The following is a 25,240-nucleotide window of genomic DNA, read 5'->3' on the forward strand; positions in this document are numbered from 1 at the left end:
GAAGGCAATATGGTAAAATACAAAATGTCCAGACAAAAAGGTCTTGGAATGTACCAATAACAACTTGTTTCAGAAGGTGGAGGAAAGAAGTAGGGACACAGCCATTTTAAACTTGATTCTGACGAACAGGGAGGAATTAGTTTGAATCTGAAGGTAGAAAGCAATTTGTGTGACGGTGATCATGAAATGAGATTTCAAGAGTCTAAGGAAATGAAAGTGTTAGAGCAGCAGAATTAGGACAAAGGACTTAACCTCTTCCCTTCTCCCCTCCCCCCAGACTTTAACAAACTCAGAGAACTGGTAGGTAAGGTTCCCTGGGAAGAAATTCTAAGGGAAAAAGGATTTCAGTACAGCTGGCATTTTTTTTTAAAGAGACAATATTTCAGGCATAACAGCCAACTATCCTGATGTGAAGAAAGATAGGATGAATAGTAAGAGGCCATCAGGAACACTTTAAGGACCTAAAAATTCAAAAAAAGGAATCCTACAAAAAGTGGAAACATGGACAAACTGTGAAGAAAGAGTACAAAAAAATAGCATAAGCATATTGGGATATAATCAGAAAGGCTCAGGGACAAAATTGAGGTATACTTTGCAAGGGTCATGAAAGGCAATAAGAAGAGGTTCTATAAATACTTTAGGAGCCAAGAGAAAGATGAAGGAAAATGCAGGTCCACTACTTAGTGGGAAGGAGAGTTAATAACAGATAACGTTAAGAAGGCTGAGGTGTTTAATGTCTATTTTGCTTTACTAAAAAGGTTAATTATGACCAGATGCTTATCAAAATTAATATTAAATAACAAAAAGGAAGGAGCGCAAGCCAGAATAGGGAAAGAACAGGTTAAAGAATGTTTAGATGAGTTAGATGTACTCAAGTCAGTGGCACCTGATGAAATTCATCCCTTGGAGTACTTAAGGAACTAGCTGAAGCAATCTTGGAACCATTTCTGATTATCTCTGAGAACTCATGGAGGATTGGTCAGGTCCCAGAGGCCTGGAGAAGGGCAAACATAGCACCTATCATTAAAATGGAGAACAAAGAGGACACAGGGAATTATAGACCAGTCAGCCTAACTTTGATACCTGGAAAGAGATTGCAACAAATTATTAAACAATCAATTTGTAAGTACCTACATCATAATAGGGTTAAAAGTAATACCCAACATGGATTTGTGAAGAACAAATCATACAAAACCAACCCAATATCCTTTTCTGAGAGGATTACTGCCTATTGGATGGGGCTTGCCCCACTCCACCCACCCAGCATTCCAGCCAAGGAGCGGGGTTGGGGCGTGAGGGCTTGCCTTGCTCCGCCCAGCATTCCAGTCAGGGAGCAGGGTTGGGGTGTGGCGGCTTACCGCACTCCTGCTCCCCAGCAGGAGCGCCGGGTGGGCAGAACTGGGCAAGCCCCTGCTCCCCAACCCCGCTACACTCCTGCCTCAACCAAGCTTCACCATCATCATTGGTGAGTACAATATTAAATTGTTTAAAGTTATTTAAAACTTATACTGTATATGTATATAATGTCTTTTGTCTGGTGAAAAAAATTTCCTGAGAACCTAACACCCCCCGTCCCCAATTTACATTAATTCTTATGGGGAAATTGGATTTGCTTAACATCATTTTGCTTAAAGTAGCATTTTTCAGGAACATAATAACTACAATGCTAAGTGAGGGATTACTGTACAATGGATTGGTGAATGGCCCTATTGGATCTTGGAAATGCTACATGCAAGGAAGCTCCTCCTATGGCCTTGGAGGCTGAATGGAGGAAATAAAACAGACACAAGAAAATTTTGCGTGTTTTTGCATTTTGAACGTTCACAGAGCCAGAGATGCTAAACTGAAGCTAGAGATCCCCCACAGCTACCCGTAGGTCCACCCTGAAGGACATTTTGAATTGGTAAATCACTACAATTCTGTCACTCTGAGGTTTTAGATTGCAACTCATTTGTGTCTGTTTACATATTTAAGCTGTAAATAACTCTCATTTCTTTTTCCTAATTAATAAACATGTAGATAGTTTATTACAGGATTAGCTATAGATGGTGTCTTTGGTGTAAGATGTAGGGTACCCATTGACCTGGAGTAAGTGACTGGTCTCTTGGGACTGGAAGCAACCTGAATATTTTATGATTTTTGCTGGAAGTGACTATTTATCACTAAGTTCAGCTTGCCTGGGTGGCAAGATAGACTGGAGAGTCTAAGGGGACGGTCTGTGACTCCATAGTAAGACTGATGTAGTGGATCCAGGCATTCACATTTGTTACTGGGTTGGTGAAATCTAATTACAGTAGAACCTCAGAGGTATAGACATCTGGAGAATGGAGATTGTCTGTAATTCTGAAATGTTCATAACTCTGAACAAAGCGCAGTTTGGGCTCCAGATCCAGCAGCTGACATTCCAGGACAGGCTTCAGCAGCAGCTGAGCTCCCTACTCAGCGCTGGCATGAGATTGCAAGCTTTTCCCCCTCCCAGCAGGGAGGGAGGGGTGTGTGTGTGTGTGTGGGTATGTGGAAACAGCATGTCCCCCTGCCAGTGAGGGGAGGGGGGTAAAAATACCATGTCCCCCTCCCGGTGAGGGGGGAGGGGTGAAAGCTGTGCAGACCCCAACTCTGTTCCTGCTCTGCTGGCTCTGGCAGCCCCATGCCACAACCCCTCTGCTGTAAGAGGCGTCCCTGCCCGTGGGGGTGGGGAGTGGGGACACACAACCCAGATGTGCCTACCTTTAAGATAAAATACAAGCACAGTACAGTATTTGTTGTGGCTTTTTTCGTCTCTGCTACTGCCTGATTGGTTACTTCCAGTTTCACATGGTGTCTAGTTGACTGGTCAGTCTGTAACTCAGGTGGTTGTATCTTTGAGGTTCTACTATATAGAACATACCATGAGTTTGTGATGTATGCTCTGTTTTTGACCGTCTGCCCTGAGGTAGGCACTCATGGTCATGAGTCACTCCAGACAGCATGCCAGTGGGTGCATAACTGGTTGAAAGACCATATGCAAAGACAGGTTTCAGAGTAAAACCGTGTTAGTCTGTATTCGCAAAAAGAAAAGGAATACTTGTGGCACCTTAGAGACTAACCAATTTATTTGAGCATAAGCTTTCGTGAACTACAATAAATTGGTTAGTCTCTAAGGTGCCACAAGTATTCCTTTTCCATATGCAAAGAGCAGTTACCAATGGTTCACTGTCAAGGTGGGAGAATGTATTTAGAGAGGTTACACAGAGGTCTGTCCTGCTACTAATCAACATTTCCATTAATGACTTAGATAATGGAATGGAGAGTATACATATAAAATTTGCAGATGACACCATACTGGGAGGGGTTGCAAGGACTCTGGAGGACAGGATGAGAATTCTAAATGACATTGACAAATTGGAGAATTGGTTTGAAATCAACAAGAAGAAAAACAATAAAGACAAATGCAAAGCACTACATTTAGGAAAGAAAAATCAAATGCACAACTACAAAATGGGAATAACGGGCTGGGTGGTAGTATAGCTGGAAAAGGATCTGGAGGTTATACTGGATCACAAATTAAATGAGTAAACAGTGTGATACCATTTTGGGGTGTATTATCAGGAGTGTCCTATGTAAAACATGGCAGGTAACTGTCCTAATCTACTTGGCATGAGTGAGGCCTCAGCTAGAGTACTGTGTCCAGTTTGGGGCTCCACACTTTAGGAAAGCAGCAAATTGGAGAGAGTCCAGAAAAATCAACAAAAATGATAAAAGGTTTAGAAACCCATCCTTTGAGGAAAGACTAAATCAACTGGGCATATTGAGTCTTGAGAAAAGGCAAATAAAGGAGACCTGATTACAGTCTTCAAATATGTTATGAAGAGGATGGTGATGAATTATTCTCCATCTCCACTGAAAATAGGACAAGAAGTAATGGGTTTAATTTGCAGCAAGTGAGGTTTAGGTTAATGTGATGGGGTTTACAAATGCCACACTGGGCTGGAAGTGGTTAAAGGACAGTATTGGGCTTGAAAGGGTTGAAAAAGGAGCAAGAAGGGGGGAGGCTGGGGGAGAGGAAAGTCCCACTCCGAAGACTCCTGACAAAGGCACCAGAGAAGTGTCCCAGAAGGAATAGAACTATATGCTGAGCCCAGTTGGGGCTAGGGTGACCAGATGTCCTGATTTTATAGGGCTGATATTTGGGGTTTTGTCTTATACAGGTGCCTATTACCTTCCACCCATCCCGATTTTTCACATTTGCTGTCTAGTCACCCTAGTTGGATCTGATGGTTTGTTTTCTTCTTTCTACCTCATCTGGGACCTGAAGGTGAAGGAGGAAAGTAGCAATAGGAAGTGATCCAGGAAGGGTAACTCACAGGCTCCCCTTGGAGGCCGAATGCTGTTGACCCTCCTGGGGCCCTGGATCAGAGTTTGGAGTGCATGGACCAGGGCTCACTTACCACTGCCCCCACTATAGGGTGGATGCTAATCACTAGGCCACCTAGCCCATCAACGATCCTATTACAGTTAGATATTAGAAAAAACATTCTAATTATAAGGATAGGCACTGGAATAGGCTTCCAAGAGAGGTTGTGGAATTCCTGTCATTGGAGGGTTTTATGAACAGGTTAGACCAACACCTGTCAGGGTTGGACTAGTATAGTTCACCCTGCTTCAATGCATGGGGCTGGACTAGATGACCCTTTGAGGTCCCTTCCTGCCCCTACAGTTCTATGATTCTATCTGAAACTGGCATCATCTTAATGAAACTCACTCCCACAGCCCACTGAGTTTTATCTGTTTACTTTAGTGTCACAAGTTACTACTTCTACTATCACTGCAAAGAGCTGACCCAACTAAGAGAACGCAATTCTATTCCCTTTGCATGTAATCAGCAGAGTTTTTAAATAGCAGTTTTGCTCTGAGAAGGGACTAAAAATGGCATGCGGCTGGCAGAGGGATACAGTTTCTATGTTCATTCCTAATGCCAACTCTGCATCCTAAGCCTGGAATTTGAAAGACCATTATTTCTCCTCGTTCATGTATCAACACTCACAAAAAGAATCTGCAGAAAAAACCCTGAACTAGTTTGCACCTATCCAAGTCCCATTGGATACAAGATTACATAGGTTTAACTAAGGACTTTATTTAGAGAGAATAGGTTTTCAAAAGTATAACTCAGGACAGAATTTGGTCTGTAGAATCTTTTACTGGTGATGATCATGAAAGAACGAACCTAAATTACCTTTCAAACCTTATGTTGACTATACAGAGATAGAAGTATGTGTAGGCACTCCATTTACCCACCCACAAATGACTCATGCTCATGACAGATGGAAGTGGGACAAGACAGTTTGTGAAGGTGAGGGACTTTGGTTCTGGAGAGCTGGAGACGGGTATGTTAACCTCGACTGGCCCATCAAAATGACTGCTTTGCACTTCCCAGGTGTTTTGAAGGGCCTGGGGTGGAACCTGAGCAAAACCAGCAGGAGGGAGAGGCCTATGCTTGCAACCCCTGGAACCTCTTTTTTGACAAGTCCTGTCAAAGAAAAAGTACAGAATATTGGTGCATCTACTGTGGCCGATAGTGCTTCCTCACTTGGGCAGGTGTTTACAGACCTAAGGACTTCAAGGTGGCTCTCAAGTCCATGGATCTTACCCTTCATCAGGTCCAAGATTAGAGAATAACTTCAAATTGCAAGTCCTGTGTAGTATTTTAGACTTCATAGGGAAGACCTGAAGACTGCAACCAGGATGATCTATACATGGCAACTGTGGAAGCCAGGGTTGCAAACCCTCATTGAATAAATCTTTCTGCTGAATAAGTCTAGCCTCTTACCATCTTTTAGTTTGGTGGGTGGGGGTGGCAGCCTCATGCCCCAGTTGTGTTCTCTCATTAACCGCTGTAATGACTAATGAGCCTGGACATGGGTGAGTATAACGCCACTCAAAAGGGGGCAAAATCTCTTCTATCAGCTGTTGCTCTGGAACCTTTTTTTCATGCTTAGTACTGGGCAAGGTACTGGACTCTGGAGATGGAGCCACTCAGTGCACAGACTCTGCCCTTCTAGATGAAGGCACTGAGTATGCATGGTGTGGCGAAGATTTGGAAGCTGTGGGGAAAACCACAAGGGTTCCAAAACAGCCACTGGTATGGGGCAGGGCCCCACTGCCCTGGCCACATACCCATGGCCGGTACCATTGAAGAGACATGCTGGTAGGTCAGAAGAGAGGATCTTTGAGGAGACCAGCGGATCCTGCTTCATGATTGTGAGATGTAAGAACCCACCTCCAAGTCCGAGGACAAAGAGTCCCTTACCTTTGACCGTGGTGGGGATGATCCACTTGGTGCCAGGGACTAATGCCAAGAGGCTGGTGATGGGTGGAGTGATACCATCATTGTAGGCTTCTCCTGGATGGTACCAAAGGCCTGCCTGCCTCGGAAGCAGGCAACTGCAGCTGAATTGCTGGTGGGCAGAGCAGGAAGCAGAGATTTCTTGCCATTGCAAATGCCTCTGGGGTTGTTGGCACCGAGATGGTCTCTTGTTGCAGTGCCAAAGTTGATGGTTTCACTTCTGGCACCAGGCTCAACATTGCTCCTTTTAAAAGCTGGAACGAACTATGCTGACTTAGGCACCAGCTTGGTGGTGGAGTGGTTTCAGGTGCACTCTACTTGACTCCTTCTCAATCCTCTTATCAGATTTAGAAGATGGAGACTTCCTCCCTGGCTAGTGCCTCTCTGGAAGCTTTGTATTTTTTCCTTGGTATGGGCAAGGAAGAAAGCTGCCAGGATTCTGCTCAAGCTGAAGGTGCACTTCTCACTGAAACTGTAGCACTTGGAACCAACTCAGAGTGGGGTGGCTCCAACAGTGACCTGAGCGCCACCTCCATCAGCAGGAATTTCAGCCTACCCCACCTATCCCTGCAAATCTGGCATTGGTCCTTCCCAAAGTGCTTCCTCCACGCACTTTAGGCAGCTATTGTGTGGGTCATTCACTAGCAAAGGGCTGAGTAAGAAGCACATGGCTTGAAGCCCAGTGAGTGGGACATAGCTTGGTACTATGAATAGAAAAAACCCAAAACAGGGAAAACAAGTACAAAAAACACAGCTAAAACTTGGAAGTCACCAGGAGTGGAATGCACAGGTGCAATTGTTCAAAGAAAAACCGGTTACTAACTTGCTCCATCTCTGTTGCTCATTCCATGAGCCACCCTCCTACCCCTCTTCATCAGTTCGGCCAAGTAGTAACTGAGGAGGGCTAGCGACAGCTACTCCTTTTGTGCCTGCATGCACTGGCACATGGCAGGAGGGGAAGCTTGAGCTGCCCAATGGGTACCACTGGGCACACTGACACTGAGTGAAGTGCACATATACAATCACTTGAAGAAACTGATATTGTAGGATATGGACGGCTAGGAGACCTGGTTGTGGTGTGGACAAGAAACCTCTGTCAAATGTGAAAGATATTTTCTTTGTTTCAGTTTGGCTTTTTTCCCCAATGTTGATGCTATCTTAATATTTTCAATATAATTTTATGTTTTGTAGGATATACATGTGTTTCTGATGGAAATTATGTGACAATTGTATAGTTCTGATATTTGCTGTATAGCAATTATTTTAGCTTAATTTGCTAAAGAGGCAAGTTATCCTAATATAAGAACGGGCATACTGGATCAGACCAAGAGCCCATCTAGCCCAGTATCCTGTCTTCTAACAGTGGCCAACTCTCAAAATGCAGATGGAGTTTATCCAGTGTATTACAGATGCAGATTATACTACAACACATAATTAGCGTGAATATATACGTGAAGTGATAAAGTTGTATTTTTAAAGGAATTTATTTTATTTAAATGTTGGGTTCTGGAACTATTACAGATACAAAACTTGAAAGAAAATGAGTGTTACTTACTTGTAACCCAGGTTCTTTGAGATGACTGCACCAGGTAGTGCATTACCCAGAAATGGGAATATGCAAAGCCACTCGAAGAAATATCAGTTGCTCTTTATTGGTGGAGGTATTTTGTTGCTCTCCATATTCATGCATGCAGATATTAATCATAAAACATACTCAGTGATTTCATACGACTTTCCTAGTTTAGCTAGGCTTACTTTACAAAGTATATTGAAGTTAAAACTCAATCACAGCAAATCTTCCATTGACCCAGAAGGACTGTAAATGCTTCTGGGCAGTGAACATCTTACTGTATGTAACTCCTCATGTTGAGAAGAACCTTCCTCTGGAATTAGTGCCACTGCAATTCATGGGACTATTCATGATGTACGGCACTACTCAATGTGCATCAGGGTGGCGGAATTTGGCCCTTATATTTTTAACGCTGCACATTTGCAGTTATATGTAAGTGTTATGTACTTTTTTGTTATTTCTCAGAATAGCAGCAGTGTTAGTCTGTATCTGCAAAAAGAACAGGAGTACTTGTGGCACCTTAGAGACTAACACATTTATTAATCTCTAAAGTGCCACAAGTACTCCTGTTCTTTTTTTGTTATTAACACTTTCATGTGGGAAAGCAGAGTAAAGTTAAGAAGTGACCGTAGGATTCCCATTCTGAGCTGTGGTTTTACTACTAGATGGAAAACAGGGGAAACACAATGCTAGTATACACCATAATGAATGCCCTCCTTATCAGCTATCAAATAAGCATGTACTTTATAAAACATAAACCAGAAATAAAGAGGCTCAGGGCCCAAATGATTTCTATTAGGAGTTGGATCAGGTCATTAGGTCAATATAGAATTCCAGAGCAATACTAAGTTCTTAAATGCAGAAATTTAAATAGATTTCAAAACTTTCTTGGACAGGATACCTGAACACAATTTTTTGCCTCTTTTGTAGCCTTTTCAGTATTTTCACTACTGTCAGAACTTATAGGAGAATCTACTTTTTGTCAGAAGCACCTCCATTTACTCTTAAGAATCCAGGCATGGCTCCCTGTAAAAGGATTTTTGCAATTAAATTTTTCATCATGGTATCTGCTATAGCATTACTATTTAAAATTTATATTCTCATGGGTTAACTTGCTCTTGCCCACTAAATGTTTAGTGTCTAGTCTGCCCTTAGCTTATGTGAAGGATGTGTGCAATAGGAAGCATTAGTTCTTTCTAACCAGTGTCCCCTCAGTGTCAGACCAACAACTTAACAGTTAATGTCTCTTCATTCTGTTCTTTGGAACTGAAGATAGGCAATTTTCTGGAATGGTAATAGTATTTCCCCAAGTAGAAGAGTCAGATTCAAACCAGACAGGATAAAAGAAATGTACTTAGTTTAGGATACAGCAGACAAAGCATACTGGCAACAATTGTTTAAATGTAGTTGCTTTTTTTAAAATACAAGTTTTGCTAATAAAGTTAATTGTGCATGTTTGATTAGAGTAAAATATAGTTATTTACAAACTTATAGTGCTCTGTATTTTAAGAAAATTACACCTCTTTCCTATAGAATGCAAAAAGAGCAGGAGTTCTTAATTTCTCTCCTGGAGTGATCTTACAAATAATAAAGCAAATGAAGAAAACAGGGTTTGAGGATGGAATATTTCCTTCAAAATTTTGTTTATGGTACTTGTGATATCACTCACCCTACTACAGAAACCAGGAAGCAGCTAAAACTGGTGAGAATTGTCTGACATTAATTACATTCACTTAACATATTACATATATTTCAGCTACTTTCTCCCTCTTTAGGAATCTTACAAGATAAGCAAAAGATTTATTTTGAATTCCCCAAACTTTCACCCTTTATTCAGTTACAAGCTGAATAGTTATCACGTTCTGGTCCTGTTAACCTCAACTATCCTCCACCTAGAATCACAAAACCAGCACTGTGATTGTTGCTGTGACTACAAGACTGAGGTTACAGTCAGAAACAGCCCTATGGGTGGTGGATGTACTGAAGATGGGAGTGGGAAGGCAATGCAAGGTAGTGGACAACATGTGGCAGTGCTGCAGGGGATTATCAGAAGGGAGAAGACTCACTCCTGCTGCAGCATATCAGTCCTCCCCAATCCCCTGCAGCTCTCAAGTAAATAAATTGCAGAGCTGCCTGAGTTCTACAGTATAGGCTTATTGTCTCCATATTTCACTTGGTGTTGAGTAGTTGTAGGAGAGAGAGGTCAGAGGAAGGGAAGAACTGCAGGAAAAGGTGAGCTTTCTCCTTTCATCCCTCACCTACAGGAAGTTACAAACACTCAGCACACCTGACATTCAAATTCTGCAGAAACTAAGTTTTGGGGTTTTTTTAAACTGGTTATACCTCTCCTGGTTGCAAAGAAAACTTCCCAAATATGAAATGGTTAAGTCAACACAATGTTGTCTTCCTGAGCCTGCAGACAACCTGAAATAATAGCTCATCAACTATGGCTACACTTCATATATTGTGGCAGCATGCAGAATATGTCTAGGTATATGATGCAGAGAAAAGCTCCATCCACACTGCAGATGTAGCTACCGCTTTCTCTGAGAAGTTCTGGCAGCAGGGACCTGGGAGAGGCTGTGTCGCCAATGCCTTTCACTGTAGCAGGGAAAGTTTCTGGCAGTGGGATACTACACTACTAACACTAGCAGTGCAGGCAGGCGAAGTACTGTTTGGCTATGTAGCAAGCCACATAGGTACATACCTACAGCATTCCGGTGCATCTACACTCCTAATTATGCTAGTTCACATACTGCCATAAGGTGTGTATAGTTCAGACATGCAGCATACCTTTAAAGGTGGATTCCATGCCCCAATTAGTCCAGATGAACTAGCTCAAAAAGCCCACTGCTGACACTTTAATGTAGTATTTAATTTTATGGGGTAGGAAAGGAAGAAAATGCAGAGTGGGGAGACAGGGAAGGAAGAGAAACAAATGGCAGAAAAAGCATTTGTTCTAAAAGTAAGTTTTGTTTAATGTTGAGTACAGCAATGAAGTATTGTACAGATAAGGGTAAGTTTAATTACATAAAGGTCTTTTTAGTGTACTTTATCTCTCTGCAAACCTCCCACTAACATCAACAGAAGTACTGCTTTGGAATTAAAGGGAGTATATAGCAAATTTATATTCCAGCGCATGGCCCAGAATAGCAAATGAAATTCTGACCCCTGCATGAGCATGACTTTCCTGCTGTAGGTCCCAGGAGTTGCCTAGTGACTTTTCTGAGGTGGGAAGGGGGTGAAAATGATTTTGGCCTTGGCCCCAAGGTTCAAAAACTGCTGGACTAAAGAATGGAATAGCTTAACTAGACTAAAGAATGGAACAGGTAGTCTGCCACAGACCAATTGAGAAAACAAAGGACCTTGGCATTTGATGCAATGTCTTATTTCCATTTGCTTCTTCCTCAGTGTTGTTTCTGCCTAGACTCTACCAAATCCATTTCTAAGTTTCCATCTCCACTCTGGGAATGTATCACTTTCATGGATAATGTCCAAGGACAACACAGAGCCCCCTCATCAAGCTTTGTGCTAGGCACTAAGGACCAGATGCCCAAAGATAGCAAGGTGCCTAAACACCAGATTTAGGCCCCACTGGAATCCACAAAATCCCTGCTCAGCTAGTGCCTAACATCACTTGACACTAAATTTGTGCTGCAAAAGTTTCTTCAGCACCTAACTTTCTGGCTCTGAGCATCTGCACTGCAGCGTCACTAGGTGTCTGACCACCTGGCTCCTACCTAAGCCCCACTGCTCTACTGGGGGGTGGGGAAATAGGAGAGGAGGACACTCTCCACCTATCTTGCCTGAAACTGTTTGTCTCTAAAAGTATCCAAATTCACTCTCTAGCCCCCAATGACTTTTCAGCCTGATGGCCAGGGCACCCACACCTGTGCTAGGAAGGAAGCATCCACTCTCCATTATCCAATGACTATCTACACACAGAACAGCTTTACTAAGACACACTGAGGGAGACCTCTATCAGAGTAACCCCCAAGTTTAGTGGTTAGGAAATTCTCCCATAACATGCAAAGAACCCTCTTCTAATCCTCTCTTCCCATCAGGCAGAAGATGGAATTGAATGTGGGTCTGCCTCATCCCTACCCTATAAAAGTTCTCTTAACGCCCACGTTAAAACTTGTGAGGCACCATCTCCATTTCCCCTGTCTGTGCAGTTGCCTAATATTCACAAGAAACAGCTTAGGGGAACCTAAACTGTTTGACAGCAGGAGACAGATTCTTGTCCATAGAGCACATTCCTTATCAGCATCTCCCACAGCTGAACTTAGGGAAAGAGCTGCTTAGCATACAGAATTTGATGAATCCCAGTCTCATTTTTTACCAGTTTTAAGTTCATTTTAAGTTCAGCTGCACAAAGGACTGCATACAGGCTTCAACTATTTTTAATGACAGCAGACACTGAGGTGAAAAAAGTTAGAGGTTTATAAGCACACCTATTAATACCACATATTAAAAGATATTAATATCCTTAAATCAAACTTGGGGCTCCAGCAATGTAAGAAAAACACTGCTTATCTGTGAATTTTTATTATCCATATAAATAGTGAAATCAATGTTTGCCAACATTTACCACTCAGTCAAATCCTTCCTAGCCTACTTACAGGCAAGAGTAGAATGTCCCTGCATGAAGAGGGTGCAGGAGCCTGCCTCATCCTGGAAAAGCAAACAATGTAAGTGGTACCAAGGAATTTATGCAGCACCATTCCATTTTTCCCTCCATGCCCAGCTGTAATTTGATGAAGGTAAAAATCTGAGAAAAGGTATATGGTTTATTCTCACATGTAGCTTTAACTTCTCATTTCCTGGCTTGCTACAGACTTCAACATTCAAATCCAATGAATATTGGTACAGGATGTCAGTATAAAGTTTTGCTTGATGCATGTAATGTTTTAATGCTTCATTTACAAAGCAACTTAAGTTTAAAAGGTCTTACATCTTGTTAAACAGCAATCTTATAAAATCATGTAACTGATTTTTCTTGTTGTGGATTAAAAACTCTGCCATGATTTACATTTAATTACTTCTGTTTATATCAAATGTCACCCTATATCTGTGCCACACGAAGTAATGAACACAAAATACCACATTAAAATCAAACACTAAAAAAAGTTGAGAAAGATACATTGTTCAGAGGAAGTAATTTCCCCCAAAAACTAGAGGCATCATGCACTTCTTCCCAGTCCCTCCTCACTAATCCCATATCCCAGGTCATCTTCCAAGGTGTAGTCAAGCGGCAAAAAAATGCTTTTTCATTTTTATGAATATCAGACCGGAAGGCAACGAAGATATTCCATAGCTACTATGCTTAGTGCTAGCCATATCTTTCTCTTACCAAGCCAAGAGATCAAAGGCTCAGCGTTTTGTGTAAAATAACTGCTCCTGGAGGTAGGCCTCCATCATTTCATAATCAGAGATGCAGGATCTTTTAGCATGGTACCCTTTTCTGCTACTTTAATCAAATCTAGATCAAGGAGCAAAACCCAGAGTGACATTTTGGAATGTGTGGAGTGTGATGCCTATGAGGTACCCAAGAAGATCTCACCTTCGGAACACTGAAATCTTTCAATTTTTCTCCAACTTTCTTCTATTTGATACCTGATGCTAGGGGAGCTTGTTTTCTCACCAGTTCTAGTGGAAATACATTTAGCAACTGTATCCGAGAGAACATTTTGGTAATATTCTGTATTAGGCTCACCCCCTGGGAGAAAGACAAGTAATGTACTTTAAATCATGGATCTAAAGAAAGCAAGAATGTACTCCTCAGACCCCCTAATATAAATTATACAAGCCTTCTTTCAGAATGGCTAAAATACTATTTAGCCAATATACTGCTGCAATAACATCCACTTCTCCAAACTGTTCTTGCAGGTGGCACTTTTCCCCCTCTAGGAGGCTAATGAGCAGACTGACTTGGCTAAGACTAGCATCTTTTTAGCACCCCATCAGAAAGCTTCATCAAAAGGTCTCCGCATACTACAGACTTTTCTTAAAACGCCACTGTGGAAGCATTAGAAACAGATTGCTTCCTTCATACCTCTGAGGCACTGCATAGTCACTAATAGCTTTGTATTGCCCCAGTAATTGCTCAAGCATACAGAGTGAAATTCGTTTGTCTAGCCCAGCGTTTCTCAAACTGGGGGTTGGGAGCTGTCAGCCTCCACCCCAAACCCCGCTTTGCCTCCAGCATTTACGATGTGTTAAATATATAAAAAGTGTTTTTAATTGACAAGGGGGTGCACTCTGTGAAAGGGGTTACCAGTCCAAAAGTTTGAGAACCACTGGTTTAGCCCATGGTGTTTGGTAGTTGGTGCAATGGAAGGCCATTTTGCCTTTGCAGTTCTTGTAAAGTATAAGCAGCTGTAAAGGAATGGCTGAAGTGACTGCAGACTTTATGTGCAATGGCCAGCATGTTTTTCACATCATCTTTGTTCAGTAATGAACTATTGCATCAGGAAATGTGTACAAAGCATGGCACATTGAAGTATCCCCCCTTCCTTAATGGTACTAATGTGGTATGTGCCATCATCAGAAGTAATAAACCCTGCTAAAAGTGAGCAAGGGGAAAGCTATTCTGCATTAATATTCTGCAGTTTCTCCAATACACAATGGATTGTAGGGTTTTTCAAAACGGAAAATACAGTTTTGCAGGCTGTAGTCTGTAGCCAAAGGGTCTGGCTACCTGCTGCCACAGGTAACTGAAAAGGAAGAGATACTCAATGAGCTGATACACACAGTCCATGACCCAGAGGTGGGCAAACCATGGCCCACAGTACCATCCTGCCCAACCCCTTCCCCGCAGCCTCAGGGCACTGCGCCACCAGTGCTCTGGCCCACCACTCATGGCAGTGGCGTGGGTGGCTCCAGTATGGTAAGGGGGCGGGAGGTTCCAGGGGCAGTCAGGGGACAGGGAGCGGTTAGATGGAGCAGAGGTTATGGGGGGGTAGGGGATGGCGTCCTGGGGCAGCTGTCATGGCAGTCAGGTGACAGGCAGTGGGGTATGGACAGGGGGTGGGGGCCATGCTGTTCGGGGAGGTACAGCCTTCCCTACAGTTGTGCAACCCTGATATGGCCCTCAGGCCAAAAAAAGTTTGCCCACGCCTGGTCTGACCACTAGTCCACATTTCAGTGGTCAGATGGATGTTCCTCACCTCTGACATTCTCAATGCCTTGGACACTTATCTAGAGAGTTTTGTACAATTGTGGTATTGCCTTAGCTGAAAAGTAGGTTTTGCTAGGTATGCGCCACTTGGGAATGGTGTATTCCATTAGTGCCTGAAAGCCCTCTGCCTTGACAAATGAAAAGGGCTGCAGCCCCCAACTAGCATTTTTGCCAGTTCTGTATTAAGCATGGGGATCATAGGATGGTTTTTCTTATACTCTGAAATGTGTGTTTAAGTGTAGGTTGTCATTTGCTGTGTATCACTCTCTCATTCCACTTTCCTACCTAACACTAGGGTTGAGGGTGATACTAAAGGGCATACTGGATGTTATGCCACTCACTGCAGCCTTTGTGGCCTGCAATTTCAGATGTTTGACCCCTCTCCTCCACCTCTTTCCTTACTGTATTAGGGCTGAATGCAGCAGAGATGTTTCTCCCACATGGTTATTTTTCACCTGCTTTAAGAAACCACAAGTCCCCATGTGTGTGCCTGCCTCTCTTCCCTCTGCTGACCTCTTTTCCACACGAACATGCATTGATAGCATCTTTCGGATCAAGAGAAAAAAGTTCCACAGCAATGACATTGGTTTTTTCATGCGGTTGGGCAGTGGTGCATTAAAAAAAAAAACTTACTTCTCTTTCCCTATCAGCATAAACAGAACCCAGGCTGTGGTTTAAGCCTTGTTTTCTCTTGTGACCACAACTCCTCTCATGAGTCTTGAATTTTGCTTTCTCACAAATGTCCGATATTTTTGCTTCCTCAGTGCCTTCACTGATTAATACCACAACCTGATCTTCCTCTTTCACTTCCTGAATTATATTGTACTCAAAAGGGGGAAGACTCATTACTATGATTTTCTGCATTAGTACTCTCCATCTTTTTACACGGGGTGCCTGGGTTTTCCATTGACTATTTATTTTATTACTGTTAGAGATAAGTTTTTTCCTCAGTAATAGCAAATTGTGCTTTATTTCCTTCACAGGAGACCAGCTAGCCACTGGGAGTTTTTTCCACCCTGCTACTGAAGCTTATTGTTGCCCTTAGTATTTTCTTTACTGAGCAGGGGAGCCTTTCCTGATAAAACAGAAAAAAAATAATTTTTATGCTACACTTTTTAAAAAGTTTTAAAGTATGTTCTATTTCCCTTCAGCCACCATAATCTCCTGAGAGAAGTCATGTCTGAAAACGTAAGATGTTAAATGTGACTGATTCTAGCAAAACTGAATTTTCTCTTCTTTGATTCCACACGCAGTTTCTAGCTTTAGTTTCACTAGAGGGAGCTGGGTCTTCACTTTTGGCAAAACCTTCAGATTTCCACAAAACATGACTGCTCACAGTTTTAAAAGAAGTAGAAACCAACTGGTTCTGTGCCATGTGACATTTTAGAAATATTAACTACCAAACAATTCCACAAACTATTTCAGAAGCATAAACCTGGTAAATTTTTTGTTGTTAAAATCCTGGTATGTGAATATCTTCAGGTGTCGGACTTCTTCCAGTGATACCATCCACACTTGTCAGGTGATGATACAAAAATTCCACCTCATAACTAAAAAGGGAAAACAAACTAAATAAAACAGCTTATTTTACATGAGAAACTGAATGCACAAAAGAAAAAATATGTTACAAGACATTTTACTCTCAAGCAAATGAAGCTATTCCACCTGAAAGTGTGCTTTTAAGGTTAAATAGTTGGTAGATTTATCCAATAGACAAATTTAAAATTTAGTATATTCCTGTGATCTCTGGTTCTTATTTCAGAAGCTAGATCCATAGTTTTTCAGCAACAAAATCAGGTTCAGAATAGGATTATGAAACCCCAATAAATTACAGTTCAATTCACATTTAAAGTGCAATACTTAGAAGTGTACAAGTTCTCTAGTTCATAAATTTTCAAGTTAAAAAACCAACCAAAAACAGTGCAAGCAATATGCTCAGCCCATAGAAGTAAAGCACTCTGACATTTCAGAGTGACCTCTACAGATTAGAAAAGAACAGTGTTGATTCATTCAAAGGCTAATTCAGATTACTGACATATGAAGGGCCTTGGACAGAGGAGGGATGTCCTTTCAGTTTAGGACAAATTGAGATCAGCTACCTGACCAAGATAAGCCTACAGGTATCTGCAAAGTGAGAAACCCAAAATTACCAATACAAGGCACTTTTCAACAGAGGGTGCATTTTCTTCAATTACATACCTGCATAACTAAATGCATCTGCTTGTAGATTTTCCACCATTTCACTGTTCAAAAAAGATTCAGTTAGTAAATCAGACATTCATTTTTAATTCTTAGATTAGGCAAGGAAATGTGCCAATGTCATTCAATGTGCAAATCTAACATCTATTCACCCTTTCTTATTGAAGTCTTATTATGATGTAGTATTAATTACATACTACATCAGTATAAGCATTCTGCAAACTCTGGAGTTGAAAATATAACACCATCATTACACATCTTTATTATCCTAGAAGATCTACTTTTCTTGCTCACATATGATTTGACACCTTTGTAAGGCTGGGTAAACAAGTAAACAAATGTGATCATGACACTAGAGACTACTAAAATTCCTGTTTTCCTATCCTTCAGAGATTAGAACTGCAGGGAACTCCCAAAGAATAAGTTAATTGTCAGCCAATGAACAATAAAAATCCTAAATAGGCTTAAACAGCCAGCATTACTAAATTAAAGGCCTACATCCCAGCCACTTTTATTGCACTGTCCAGGTATTCAATGCATTTTAATCTTTATTACTGCAACAGAAATGCAAACTGAAGTGGCCTCATCCTAGATTGAAATATCAAATATTTCATGAATAATAAATCAATTATATCCTATTAGAAAAGAAAGGACAAACCAAATACCATTTAAGTACATATAATGAGCCACTGATCATGCAACAGTCCATGCATCACCACAAGTTCAGAAATCAGATTGAAGTGGGGAACAACAGTGCAGTTTTAGAAGAAAACAAAGGCAATCATGCCTTGTGGAAAACAGTAAATGTGGATACAATAGGCAAATTTTCAGTCAATACATGGTCTACCAAGTAAACAAAATCTACTTGTTTGAAATACTACTTTCACACAGCTCTAGTGTTTAGAAAAAGCAATATGAATCATGGTTGTCTAATCTCAGAAGCCAGATCCGTATATGAGTTTTTCATCAAGGAATCAGGTTCGGGATAGTATCATCATTGATCAGACCAGAATTACTTATACTTCATCAACATCAACCTTTATTAGAATACATACCTTTAATATTGAGTCAGCCTTCAGAGAACTCTGCAACAAGACAGATTGCACAGTAGTTTGGTGAAACTGAATACTACCAAAGGTATTATGTTCATTTATTAGCAGCCCTAGAGCAACTGTTGAGTATGTGACACATTTCCCACTAGTCTGCTACCTGTCCAGATGCATGAGTTGACTGCACAGGAAATTAGGATTATGTAATTACTTTATGTGTAAACACTTGGGCCAAATTGTGTCTCACGCCACATCTTAACATCCTACCCTTATGTTCACCACTCACATACTCCATCCCATTTCCACTGGGATAATTACATTGGGACTGCATTTTCCCTTAGATTAAAAGCCATCTCACCCAAAACAGAAAAGAAAAATATTACAGATGTAGTATGGATTACACCAAGTCAGAAATTTGATATTGGGGTTTTATTTATGAATGTTAGCTTTAGAAATCTCTGATGTGCTCCTGGAAGTGGGACAAAGTAGAAATGCCAACACAAGGGTCCCAGTAGTTGTGCTACAGAGCCCAGTCAATTTGGTCTTGTCCCTAAGGATCTACCCATGCTTTTGGCCTCTATATATGCAAGCTATTTGCCATAGGGCTTTTTCTCCTGATTTGGTTCAATGCTATGCGCACATACTCCACAGGACTGTATTTTAACTAATCTTCAAACCTCTTGACTAAGCAGAGAAGTTCTGATAAACAAATACAACTGACAATTAACTCTTCAGTTCTTTTGAAAATCTCAGCCTAGTCTCTATTCTTCACTACCAGGAATGTTCTGGGAATTATGGGATTTGACCCCTCCTACTGGGATTTCCCTGATTTGCCAAAAGAATCCTGAGCAAAGTGTCCAGAATGCAGCACACCAACATGCCTTGCCAGGAATTTTGGGATAGGTTTCCAGACATCAATGTACCACAATCAGTGCAGTACAGCCCCAAGTGTGATTACTGCATAGGACTGCATGTACAGCTAGTACAGCACAAAAAGGACAGTTTGAGTAACAGCATCAATTGACATTAGATACTTTCCTAAGTAGTGCATCGAACAGTGATGTAACCAGGTTAACTCTTTTATGGTGGTCTCATCTCAGAAGCCAGATCCGTATAAAATTTCTCATCAGAAAGTCAGGTTCGGGATAGGTTCATCACTGATAGACCACTTTAAAAATTAGACACTTTTTGGTATACTGGAACACTATTCCAAAATGAACATGTGAGAACTATAACTCAGTTTAGATGCTATCCTAGAATGAAATTATTTCTCAAGAAGTTGAACAGTGCCCTTTTTCCATTTGGGCCAGATACCTTTATCAATACAAGGCACTGCAACTTATAAATACAATAGAGTCTGTTGGGGGGAACCCCACCAAAAAAAAAAACTTAAAATCAAGAAAAGTATCAGTACACTATTTTTGCCCTGACAAAGGAAAGCACTTAGACATCTTGTCTTGATTTAAAAAAGAAAACAAAAAACCCCACAGACAGATTGGAACTGCTTAATAAGCTAGAAATATCAAAATCACTTTTTATAGAAAGGGAGGCAAGAATGTATAGGCAGTTCACAAGAAAGACTACTCGAAGGTTCAATTGACAAAGAGAGACAGCTTACTCTATAATCTAGCTATGTCCCACGCTTTACAGTATTTGAAAAGTATTAGTGCTTTGAAGATTAGTATATTGTATTGTGTCAAAATATCAGAAGAGTATTTTTCAATTGTACCTGTCTTAGTGGCACTAGTCGCAAGTAGTTTTATATCCCAACTGCGCTGTCAGTTATTCATTCTCCTCTGGATACTTGCTAATAAGTCACACTAGAAATAAGGATAAACCAACCATTTAAAGTGTTACTAATAAATATTGCATAATACAGCATTTTGAAAGTGACCTAACAAAACAAAGTTACTTTCCCCTCAAGCATGGTCAGGAAGGGGAAATATTAGATACTCTTGTTAACCAGCATAAAAATTCTATAAAAAAGTGGTCCAAGTTTTGCACCACTCAGGGCCACTGGCCAAGACCCCGAGAACCACAGCTAGTTTGCATATAAGTGTGTATAATCTTTATTAAAACTGCACACCACAATATATGTTCATTTTCTGTGACAGATTTGAATTCACCACCAACAAAAAATCTTTGAGATCATTTTTGTTCTCACCCTCTTAAGAGTCTGAGAACACTAAACTTCTATCCTGAGTTAGATAATTCAAGTTAATGGATAATGAGTTAACATGGTTGTAAAGCCTAGTGGGGCCATTCCACAAATGGATATGGTTTACAATCTCCCACAGTATTGGTCTTAAACAATCCAAATAAACTACACCACCACATCTACTCCCATGAATCTCTCAACTGTTCCCAATATCAGGATAGACCATGTGATACCTCACAGGACTGAAAGTAACAATTTTACCTCAACTATTTAGTTAAATATGGATTAAACTAAACAAATGCATTAAAGTCTAGATTTTTGCCAATCCATTTATCCCCATCTTCATATTATTCCTCCACTTGACCATTCACAAACATACTTCTTAAACATTCAGGAACATCCACAATTGTACATCATATAGTCTTCTAGAACTGTTGATGTTTTCATGAAGGGCTGCAGTTAAAATTAAACAGAAAAGGGTCAGATTCTGATGTAGAAAAATCAATAGTAAATTCAAGTTTTATAATATGGGAATACTTATGCTGTCTTTGTGGTAATACAACACCACATCATATCGCATCTTAAAAACAGTTTTCAAGAGTAAAACATTCCCTGCCCCAAAGAATTTATAATCTAAGCCAGTCACAACAAAGCTTCAGCTGATTTGTCAGAGAAAGTTTACATCTAGTCTATGGACACTCAAAATTAACACTGTGTATTATGTTAACCTGAATTATTGTCTACCTATGCAATGACAGGGGACTTCTGAAAAGCCAAGACATATCAGATACACACTTAGGCCCCAATCCTGCAAACTCTTATGCATAAAATAACTCACTCAATAGGACTGCCACATATGTAAAGCTATTCGTGCTCAGATACTTGCAGATGACAGAACTACCTGGCTTAGTTCATATGGCTAATTCACATACTAACCCTAAAGGTATGTCTAACTCTGCTGCAGGAAAACCTCAGTAGTGTAGATATTTACTACAGTGACAGATGGAGTTTTTCCATTGCTGTAATAAGTCCATCCCCTCTAAAGACAGTAAATAGGTCAATGCAAGACTTCTTCTGTCAACCTAAGTACATTGCAGAGGGTGTGAAATTTTTCCCAGCCCTGAGCAATGTAGCTAGGTTGACCTAAATTTTAGGTGTAGAACAGGTCTAAAACCTAAACACAACATAGTGCCAGGATAAACAGATGCTCCAGAGTCCAGAATATAGGGTACGGTGTTGGTAATAGCACCAAAGTGCTTTCCTCAACTGAGAGCAGGTAAGCAGAAGCAGTAAGATGCTGGAGAGCTGACAAATAGAAAATTATGTGGAATGAGTCCAATAATTTACCGTAACTATCTTTTCTTTGGTTCTACCCAGTAATACTGTGACAAAGTAACTGACGCCCTGGCACATACTGTAAGAGGGAATTACTTTCAAATAGATGAAGACGGGAAGAGCGGTCTATGAAACTGAAGCACTTTGGAGTGTTCAATCTTGACCAAACCCAAAAATACTGTGCCCTTTCCAGCCCAAGGAAATTCGAAACATTCTCAGAGTCATACCTTAATTATTCTGCACAACTTCCAGGATATCACCATAAAGTTTATCTCCATAGTTCCTAGAACAAACAAAATTGTGACAGCACTAGTTATATGCACTATCTAGTTGAAAAATCCAAACAGTTAAAAGAAATGTTAAAAGTACTTTCAGCTAATAACTAGTCTTTATTCCCCAAGCTAATTTTTGCAGATTTACAAAAAGTGTTCTGTTGCTGTGTAAAAGACCTGCACAAACATGGCAACCAATTATACAAAAAACCTTGTCAAAGAACAAAACATGAAAAAAATCTGCCAGATATCATAATCTTAAGAGTTACACACAATAGTAGTGGGTTTAACAAAATGGCTAATGAGTGTTATTTAAATTAGGTGACTCTGCTTAAAGGGACAGATCAACTTTTAAATGTGTTATTATGTAAAATGTTTTTGGTTCCTCCTCTCTGCAAACTCTGAGAGGCTGTTTGGGTCTTCTCCATACCTTTCAACATTCCCATCTCCCAATTGACAGGCCACAAAAATGTGTGAAAAATAACAAAATGTGGAATACCCATACTGTATTTCGGTGTGTGTCACACCATAATCGACAAGTACAGAATCTACTTAAGTATGTTTCAGCTATGTATCTCAAACCCAGCAATCTCACAGATTAATTGTTGGAGGGTGTCCTGTTGCAGTTGAATAATCTTAATTCAAAAGTCTTACACACTAGTGGTTCCACATTTTGGTGTTCACACGCCAACTGCCTCAATATTCAATCAAAGCAGCCCACACACACTTGTAACACTGCTCATCCTACTCTCCCAAATCAATACAACCACCTCCCAATTATTGCTTGTTGGAGCCCTTCTTTTCCCAAGGCTGCTGCTGTAGCACCCTGCTCTGTCCTTCAGGAGCCCAGAGAGTCTCAGCTCTGAAGCTCTGTGCTTGCTGCTCCTTTGCCACCCTCTCCTCCAGAAAAAACACTGCTCAGGTATTTTTCCAGAAGTAGGGAAGCAGGAGTAACATCCACCTGCTCTGCCCCCTCCCTTATCTGAAGTCTCCTGAAGAGCTTCCTTCATTCACAGTACTCTTTGCTTGCAAGGGAAGGGAAACTGAGGAGCAGTGGTTCAGAACTGTAAATTAGCAGCCTTTTATCCTGTCAAACACCTTAGGTATGTAGAGTCCCAGTACAGCTAGAATTACATGTCCACTGATGCTGTCACAGCTAATATGCCAGTTCCACATATAAGAGAACCAGGCCAATTCAAGTGAGTGAGACAATATCAGAGTTGGAGAAAAAAAAAAGCATAAAGTTTGACAAACTCTAATATGCGTAACTTATCTTGACTGCAGTCTCAAATCCCTAAAGTTAAAGATTAATTTATAATATTGCAAACTAAGATTCCCAGCTGACTTCAGTTTGTGTACTGCTCTGGTTTTAGGTATAGTAACTCAAGCATCAGCCACTAAATTATACTGGGTGGGAGTCATGACTGTACGATTACACTAAAAGGGGATTTCAACATGAAATACCTCAACAACCGTAAGGATTAGGAATTCAAGCTATCAGTGTATAGCATTCATTTATAACCACTGAGGATCCATGAAACAGCCCATTCAAATTGATTAATTCAATCAGATATTTAACTGTCAATATTAAATGACATTCTCTGCTATATTTCGTAATTTCCTTAATGATTTTTACCAATTTCATTCAGAGATACTCTTAAATACTCTTCAGTGGTAGTTTTCAACTCACTAGCACGACAGCAACGCACGTACATAGTTAAAGCAAGTTTATTCCACGCACTCACAGCTACGAGTATCATATTACACTTGTAGGAAAGTGGCAGGATTGATACAGATGCCTGGGCAAGTGTGAACTCCACGCACCATAAAGCGGAGCAGTAACAGCTCAGTTTCACAGGCCCAGAGGAGATGAACATAAAAACGCCTGTTTTGCTTCCAGCACGAATTGCTGGATGTCGCGGGGGGAACAGCTCCAGCCCTGAACAGGAGGAAGGGGGGCGAACTGTCTGGTACTGCTCGGGAGCAGACCGCTGTCCGCGCCCAGGTTATTTCGCGCTCCCTCTGCGGCGCGTGACACCGCGTTTGGGCCGCGCCAAGCGGCAGAGCGCAGCGCCGCCCCGCACGCAGCGCCCCGCACAGCTCGAGGCAGCAGCCGGGACGCACCGCCCAAGCCACGTTTCAGCCGGATCAGCCCCGCCGCGCCCAACCACGCAGCCTCGCTGCGAGCGACGGAGCCCGGCCCGCGCGGCTCAGCGGACCCCCAACCCCAGCATGCACTGCGCCACGGGCACGCGGCGGCTCAAGAGGAGCGGTGCCTTTTGGGACTTGTAGTCTCCGCAGCCTTCATCCAGCCGCCGCCGCGAGTCACACAACCCGGCCTCGGCAGGTGCAGCCGGCCCGCGCTGACCGCTCCGCCCGCCCCGGGGGGAACGCAGCAAGAGCTCCTGGACAAGCCTAAGACGAAGCCTCCCGAAAACAGGGACCGGACCAGCCCCTTCCCTCACAGAACACCCCAGACTCACCCGCCACTTGAGACATCAACTCTGACGCTCCGCAGGAAAAAAGGAAAGAACAGCCCCCAGACACTGTTATATAGCAGCTGCCTAAACCAGAGCGAGGCCGACTCCTCCCCTATCCGCCCATTGGGCAGAGCGCGCAAGGGCGGAGTTTTGTGCGGGGGGGGAGTTTGAGGGCCGATTACCTCATCGTGCAGCCGAGGCCACGCCCCTCGCTGCTGGAGCGCGCGTCGCAGCTGCGGGAGGATTCAGAGCCGAAGAACCGGCGCGCGCAGGGTGGGGTTCCAGTGGTTAGCTCCCCCAGAGCTTAGGCCATGGCACTGCCTTGACAGACTGTGGTTCTGTCTCCGGCCCCAGAGAAGAGTGCTGTGATCTTCCACAGCGTGTCCTTCCCACCTGCAGAAGTTGGGCCAATAAAAGTTATGACCCCTGACCTTCCCCACCTTGTGGCTCTCAGAGTGTATGAGAAAAATGTGCATGAAAAATATTTCTTATTAAACAGAATCTATTTGTGCATTGTCTAATTAGTGCCAGAAAGGTGTATGTTAGGGTTGTGGCAGCGTTTTCAGCTGTAGCAGCCTAAGTGAGGAAAGAAGATGAAGTTTTTCTCAACTACTACATGGTCAAACGGTTGTGATTTTTTTTATAATCTGAAAAAAGGGACAGTACATGACCTGA

The 25,240-nt window shown here is 41.8% G+C and overlaps 1 long non-coding RNA gene across 2 annotated transcripts; it reads right to left on the reverse strand.

Annotated features, from left to right (window-relative positions):
• Positions 1-9,371: 9,371 nt before the first annotated feature.
• LOC311518023 lies at positions 9,372-24,628 on the reverse strand. Of its 2 annotated transcripts, XR_014710858.1 has the most exons (8): positions 24,569-24,628; positions 22,041-22,096; positions 20,858-20,931; positions 20,050-20,140; positions 18,327-18,356; positions 17,272-17,315; positions 16,508-16,622; positions 9,372-14,608 (listed from the first exon to the last, which is right to left on the reverse strand). It is a non-coding gene; the product is annotated as an uncharacterized lncRNA (long non-coding RNA). The 2 variants fall into 2 exon arrangements; XR_014710859.1 differs by lacking the exon at positions 9,372-14,608 and having other exon boundaries at positions 16,024-16,622; positions 24,569-24,627.
• Between the last annotated feature and the right edge of the window lie 612 nt (positions 24,629-25,240).

Source organism: Lepidochelys olivacea, assembly GCF_965140295.1.
Source record: "Lepidochelys olivacea isolate rLepOli2 genome assembly, chromosome: 3".
NCBI lineage: Eukaryota > Metazoa > Chordata > Testudines > Cheloniidae > Lepidochelys > Lepidochelys olivacea.